This window comes from Meleagris gallopavo, chromosome 2 (assembly GCF_000146605.3).
Source record: "Meleagris gallopavo isolate NT-WF06-2002-E0010 breed Aviagen turkey brand Nicholas breeding stock chromosome 2, Turkey_5.1, whole genome shotgun sequence".
Taxonomy (NCBI): domain Eukaryota; kingdom Metazoa; phylum Chordata; class Aves; order Galliformes; family Phasianidae; genus Meleagris; species Meleagris gallopavo.
In genome coordinates this window covers 1,880,713-1,888,378 of record NC_015012.2, presented here as the reverse complement: position 1 = coordinate 1,888,378, position 7,666 = coordinate 1,880,713, and positions in this window count along the sequence as shown.

Below are 7,666 nucleotides of genomic sequence, written 5' to 3'. Positions count from 1 at the left end.
AACGATGTAGGTATTTAACAACATTAGAGCAGAACTTTGTTTTACACTCTTATTTCTCTCATCCTCTGGGACAGATTCTCACTGTTGTTCCACTGAAGAAAGCAGCGGCACGTTAACCTGAAAGTCAGAGAGTCTGGATCATTGCGTCCTAGAAATCACTCACTGTTATTTGCAGCAGATAGTTAGAGGTGTGAAGGCTCAGAGCCACACAAGTGCCTGAGTGCATGTCACACACTTCATTAGTGACTAGAAGCATGAAGTTGTCACTCACAGGGCTGTAATTCTAAAAGACTGCCCAAATATCATTTCCTTCAGCTGAGCCTATTGAATATCTGGACACATAACGTGCATTGCTACATATTATTGCCCAGATTCATATATGTACTGAAACACCAGTTCTCATTATTTTACTGGGTGTGATACTCAGGTAACTGAAGGGCTACGCCCTTGGATCTAGCAATCAAGCCATTGTGAAGCTGAAGTTACTGCACACCAGCAGCATGAATCCTGGAGAAGATCTGAAACTATTTACAAAGATTTAACATTAAGTAACCACAGCCACGTTTGACCTCCCTGAGCTCATTTCATACTTGGTGCTGCTAAACTGAATGAGAACGATGCAACATTTACTAACTTGCAGTATGACAGCCTTGATAAGCAGAAAGGGTGATTCACATCAGCTTTTTCAGTAGAAAGGGCATCCTCCTAAGTGTCTTGTACTCATTTACTGCGGGCAGTTAATGAACTGAGCACCCCTCCCTCTCGTTTGCACTCACCTCCCACTTTCCCAACTGCACTATCACACCCGTTGGAAGAAAAGCACTGGGCCATGTCTGTAGTTCCTCACATCTAGGTGTAGAGAGAAATGCTGTAATGCTGTGCCATGGGAGGTGGGCCAAATCACAGCCCGACGCAAAAAGTACCACTGTCATCACGCCACCAAAACAACGGTATGTCCCCAGACAGGCAGAAGAGCACCAGCTCCCCTCAAAGCCTTCACCACACTCATCTGGGTTGCCTCCTTACCCCAAGGCCAAACCAGATGCCAAAAGTATGATATCCTGCCTAAAGAACGTGCCTTAAATAGAATACACGACTCCTTGCTGGAATCTGCTCAGGTTGCAGGCACACAATCAAGTGCAATCAAGGCACAGCAGCTAAACAAGTTAGCACCTGTCAGCTGGCCTCTAAGCCTACTTCTGGTAGTGCCTTTATGTTCCACCCAAAGCTTATTATGGAGACGGCCATGCAGAGAAAGATGCTGCCTTCAACCCTCGTTTCTTTGGGTTTCTGCTGCAAGTCATCACCTCCTTGTTTCAGCTGGCAAATCCAAAGCTGAGTACTTTCATCTGCTTAACAGCAGAATAATCCAATGGCTTGGTTAAAACGGAGCTCTGAAGTAACTTGGCTGCACGAGTCCTGAAGCACAGGCCTCCCTGCACGTTTTATTTCCCACAGGTTGGGGTGATAACCTGTAGGACACCAGGGGTGACAAAGAGTTGGGAGGAAATTCAGTCTCTTTTGCAACACTCCTCTGGCGTCACTCCAGCCCTGCCCTGCTGCAAAGGAAAGCATGCTACCTTAAATCCCAGTAGAAAGGGTCTTGAATTCAGGCAGTATTCTAAATAAATAAAAAAGAACAACAAAAACAAAAAACAAAAAACAAAAAACAAAAAACAAAACACAACAAAACAAAACAAAAAAACAAACACAGAAGGCAAAACCAGACAGGTTCCTTAAACAAAGGCTGTGATTAATTTTAAACTGTGTTGTCCAATCATATTGATCATTATAGCCACTTACATTTACTGTAAAACTACTAGAGTTTTCCTGTTTCATTTCTTCAATACAAAAACAAGAACTCTCTCCCACAGTAGGCTAGATATTTCCTGAAATAACACATGAGTGGTGGCTATTTTACCCAGCAGGTTCCTTTATCACCATGGAGCAGGAAAGTTGACAGCCTTTGTGTCTGAAATGTAATTAGCTTGTGGGAGAGTACAGTCATAATGAAAGTAAAATTCACATTATTGCAGGCATGTGATTGTTTGTTCTTTCAAATGGGAGAAAAAAAAAGTGAATTCCAAGGACGTGGTTTTGGGGGGCTTGTCCTATTGGTATCCTCAGAGTTCCCATGTGTCTGTTGAGGGGAAGGGAGGCAACTGGAGGGTTAGATCAGGTTTCTGTGTGAAAGCTTTTAAGACCTCAGAAGAAATGAATGATGAAAAATGACCAACAACATGGGGTGTGAGTTCCATTTCAGTTCTTGCCAGGATTCACCCTGGTTAACTAAGGGGAAATTTTCCTTCAGAAGCAGATATTACAAGCAGAGGCTTACAGTCCCTTCTGAAGCACAACAAGTAGCTGTCCCTCTTAACTGAAAAACAGACAACAAAAGGTTTAGTTTTCTATAGTAAATCCTGGGCAAGTACATTTGCAGAGCAAGCTTCAAGCACATGGAAATGCATCACACTTTTTTTCTATTCATTTCTGAAAGGCTGAAACACAAGAAAACAAATTGTGTAGGACAAAATTAGACCACGGTCACCTGTTTCAATGGGCAAATGAGAAAAAAAGAAGCAGATTGTTCCAGGGAGCTGCAGTTTGCTCTGTAAACAGTCATAGCCCCATGTGACAGGGACAACTCTTAGCAATCCACGTTGGGACTTGCTATACATTAGCTACAATTAAGTCCTCTCTCCCAGATCCTTGGAATCGTTCTTCTACAGGCTTTTGAATTTGTTGGTCTGCCCCTTGCAGAACTGCCAGGAAACAAATAACATCTTCTTAATGTTTTGTAATGAATTAAATGTTTTGTAATGAAGCTCTGCACCTATTGATTGCCTCTTCCCAGGAAAAGGAGGGGAAGTAGGAAACTCTCCTTCTTTATCCAACTGCTTAACAGGGATGACTTTATATGCTGTAACAACAGCAGTTTTTGGAACATTATGGACATACAGAGAATCATAAGGTAGCAGGGGACCCTGAGAGATAAAAGATATATCTCTTCCAGAGCAAATTCCACCCATTTCACCAGATGTCTATCTACCCAGATCCAAGCAGGACACAGTAAAAGTGACTTCAGCAACCTGTTGCAGTGATATCACAACCTCCCTGAGCAGGGAAGTCTTCTTTAAAATCCAACTCGAATCTTGAAAGCTCAATCCCATTCCTTTGTCCACCACGGAAAGGGAGATCAGACGTACAAATGTGAAGGCACCGGTCATACTCCCTTCCAGGCACCATGGCTCAGGCTTGGCAAGATATTTCTTTTAATTTTGCTCTGTGAGCCACACAGCCAAGAAAAAGCAATCAAGAAGACTGAAAGGGAGTTAAATTTCCTGATGTTTCCATTTAGAGAAAAAGTTAGAATTATCTCGAATTTGGTTGAAAAGTCTGACTGCTTTTCTGTTTTTGGCAGATGCTCATCATGACAACTTCATGCTCCCCATCTCCTTGCCACCCGCAGGAACTATGCCCACATAGGCTATGTGCTGGGAAAACCATTAACAATGAGAAGACCCCTGCTCTCCTTGGAAATGCCATCAGTGCTCTGGACAGAATCCTTTCAAAGCTATTTTTTGGCAGTCTGCAGACGTAGGCAGCCGCTTTGGTGGTCATTCCATGTGGCTCATAGACAAAGAGCCTGCTGCTATTTGAAAACTTTTCTTTGTGACCACAAAGACAGTAAATAAATACTGACACAGTACTTATGAATTGAGTTTTGAGGACTTTCATGAGTTGCCCTACGCAGAAGCCAGCAGAGATCTGCAAGACACCACACACCAGACAAGAGAAGAGATAGTCCAGAAGACATGCTGGTATTAACAGCACCAATGAAAGGTATGTGACTGCTAAGCAGTGAAATCTGTGCTCTGAGAACAGTGAATTAGCATCAAGCTGTAATCTTCTGTAGCAAACTGTGGTCGCTCACCATTAACATCACAGGAGCACCCCCTGTTTCTCTGAACGGTGTCTGCTTCTCAGATAAAATGTTCCTCTTGTGATCCACAAGCACTGCTTAAACCTCTGGATGCACTCATAGCTCGTGTTGAATGTACAGCCCACAATTACTGTTAATGGTGACCAAAAGGCACTACAGTAAGCACAGAAATCAAGTGCAGTGGGCAACAAATTGGAGTTGGATATTTTTTGTTGTCACCTACGCAATTAATTTGAAAGGATTTCTGAATGGGTGGACTTACGAACTGGTATTATTATATCCTTTGAAGTAAAAGTAGGTCTCAGTCTGCCTATTTTATTTTTATTTTTCCTTTTCCTTAAATCAGCAAATCCGTTACATAGCCTCTTGCTGATTTTAAGAGGCATATGGTTCTTAATCCAGTGGTGTATGAATTATGGCAGTAAATGGCTTTGAAAGTGCTTCGAAAGCAAAAATATGGAAATTTTCCCCTCAAGAGACTAGGATGAGCAGTCATTATTTTTGCGATTGCAGAGAACACTGCCCAAGTGTTCCAAGACTGTGTGTGTATAATTGTTTGCCTCTTCCTCTCTTTGAAGTATTTTTTTAAAAACTGTAAAACCGCAGACACACTCAAGGACAGCTTCCACAGCCTGGTCAAGAACACTAGCACATCTACATATTCACCAAGTCATAAATCTTCTATACTTTGGCTGTGCATACATGACACATGACCCTTATTTCTCCCTTGTGGTTGCACTCTGAGAGACAATAGAGGTCCAGTAAAGCACACAGCTTCCCTCTTAGGTAATATTTCATAATACCTCTTCACAACTACCAACACATCAAGGTAACTCAGCTGCAGCCTGGGTGGGGAGTTTAACCATAATTGTCTTAAACTGCCTAATTTGGATAAAATGAGCAAGAAAATTCCCTCAGCTATTTGTTAGTATAATAATGTCATCTATATGTTTCTTGCCTTGTGGTATTCTGTTTTGTAAAGGGGAATGAACTATACTCTGAATCCTTTGGATATTTGGTTCGATCTGTCTGTCAGACATTAATTAGTTTCATAGCAATCTCTCACTGCTGTCTCGTGGAAAGACAGTAAGACTGCAAAATAAGCCAGGATGACAAAGGGAGAGCTTGACTTGCTTCTGACCAAAGAAATCTGTCATTAAGAAAAGGTTCAGAACTCAGATCTGAAGCTCCTTTGCCTGCCTTGGGGGAGTACAGATGACTGGATTAAAACATTAACACATTATTATACATGAAATTGTCTTTTCAAAGAATGGTCTGTTTGCTCATTTATTTCTGTGTACATAAACAACCGAAGAGAGGGAGATTTTCAGAGCAGAGCACTGGAACTCAACCATGCGACTCTCACTAATGACAGTGGCTGTTAGGCAGCCAAAACACCCAACGAGGTTTCCAAATTAACCTTAAAATAACATTACAGAGGCCTCAGTAACAGCTCCGCAGTTAAATCCATATTAAAATTTGCTCTTGGAGCATCGCTAATGTCCCAGGATTTCCCACTCAAATTACTCTGCATCATCTCCCTGTTTTACATACCAAGGTCTAATTCTCTGCCACATAACAGCATTTTTTAACACCGGTGCAAATCATATTTGGAGCACCAGCAGAAAAGGACTGCAACAGAGCAGAGAGTCGTATCCCAGCTCTCCTGGAGACAAGGGAGTTTGTTTACCCACATTTAAACAGAAATTTCGTCTTGCCCTACTCAAAAATCCAGACCTCAGACTTGAGGTATTGTTTAGGCTAGTAGCCATAAAGGATCATGAGCCTTAAAACATAGAGAAATCTGTAGGTATTTTAAAGATAAACTTTATTTTTTTATTTGGTGTAAAATAATCCGTCACTCTTTCATCAGCAGCTTTCTCCAGCTCCAGCAGACCACTTTTACGTCAAGCCAGACCATTATTTTTCCAGCAGCACCCAGCAGCCTTCTCCTCCCCGCTGACCTTTGAATTTCAGCAAGGGAGTGAAAAGGAGTTCCCCACCAACCTTCTGCCTGCAGCAGTGTCCTGTGTCACCCGCCACCCAATCACACCCCTTTCTCTGGGGCATCAGCCCAACTTGCCTCAAAAACCCAGTGCGCCAGGCCCATGGAAAATCCAGTTTCCACTTGTGCAACACCAATGGTGATGCACCATTTATTTTATTCTGTGGTGATCCTTCCCTTTTTTTTTTCCTCATCGCTCAAAGTTTCCCACACCTCTGAAAATAAAGCCAGTTTTATTTAGATTGCTGAATACAGATGCCAGAGTTTTAAAATGTTGATTGATAGGTTATGGTTTTATGTGAAAAATACATATCAGGGCTAGACTGCAACTCTGGTTTGCAGAAGTAGGCATGCCAATAAATTCCTGGTTTATATATATGTTTTTAAAAAGACAGAAAAAAAGGAAAAGGACTAAACTAATCAAGTCTTCTCTGAGGCATTTCATCCCCAGGGTGTTTTAAAGAGCCAGAGGTAGCAAGACCAGAGTTTTCTCAATCCACCATATAAAAATGTGAAATGGTCTGGCAGTACACAGCCTGAAATACTGAAGTGCCTACCTCCAAGGAGGGATGCAGCAGTGAACAGGTCTATTATCCTGTTCTCCCTCCATAAACAAAAGCCAAAACATGCAGGCCAGCCTATGCTTTGCTGCATGTGGTGCCCAGCAAGACACTGCTCTGTTGTTTGCCCACCTGACAAAGCAACTGGGGAATTCACACAGGTTTTTGGCTAATTAACCAAATTTCAACCCTTTTTAAAGTTTGCATGTTACTGGTCCCTGCTAATAGAAAGACAGAAAGGAAAGCAATACCAAAACAAATTTTCCATCTACTATCTATCTCAGCATCTGCTGATAAAACCACAATAGGCAAACCAACATGCATACCAGAAAATCAGCAGATAAATTAGCTTGTTGCACCAGCCAATTACTATTAAAATAGACACAATTAACAGTGTGCTGGTACGGCTTATTCTAAGCCCCCGGGGTGAAACACACTGTCCTGGCAGAGGTGCAAATCTTGATGTTGAAATAGCCAAGCTTGAAACATCAGTGAGAAGACATGGGCTTTTGTGCTCTCCAATCAGGGCAGAAAGGATGCATTACACTTATGCAATCCATCTCTAACCAGCTGAAACATGGACAAAAGCAACGAGATTTCTGAAGATATGTGGTATATGTGGAAGACCCCCCCCCTCACGTCCCACTAAAGATCCAACATATATCTACAGGACTTTTGAAATGCTCATTTAAAGGCTGTTCCCTATCCTACAAATCCCTTGTATAAGCATCCCTCAGTCTCCAACACAATACTGCAGTGAATCCCATAAGCCTTTCTGTTTAACCTTAACTGCAGAACGGTGGTAGAATCATTAGAAGTGAAACCACTAAAATGTGAGGAACACGCCAGATTCCTTACCCACTTTTTTTAGTGCCTCATTCAGGTTGCAATGATTTCAGTCTTAGTTCCTCTGACCTCAGAGAGATACCGATGAGACCTTGCTGTAATTCAGCCAAAGCAACAAATTTGGGAGCCTCTCCAAGGGAGGAAGCAACCAGGGAAGAGTTTCCTTGTCAGGGAAAGGATGCTAGCCTTCCTTCAGACTATTTTAGATGCTTTTGCCACACTGAACATAGTTAGGTTAGCTGGCTAGGCAGCCAGGCACATTTGATATTTAGTTATTTATTTTTAAGAATTCCGCTTTTTTTTTTTTTATTT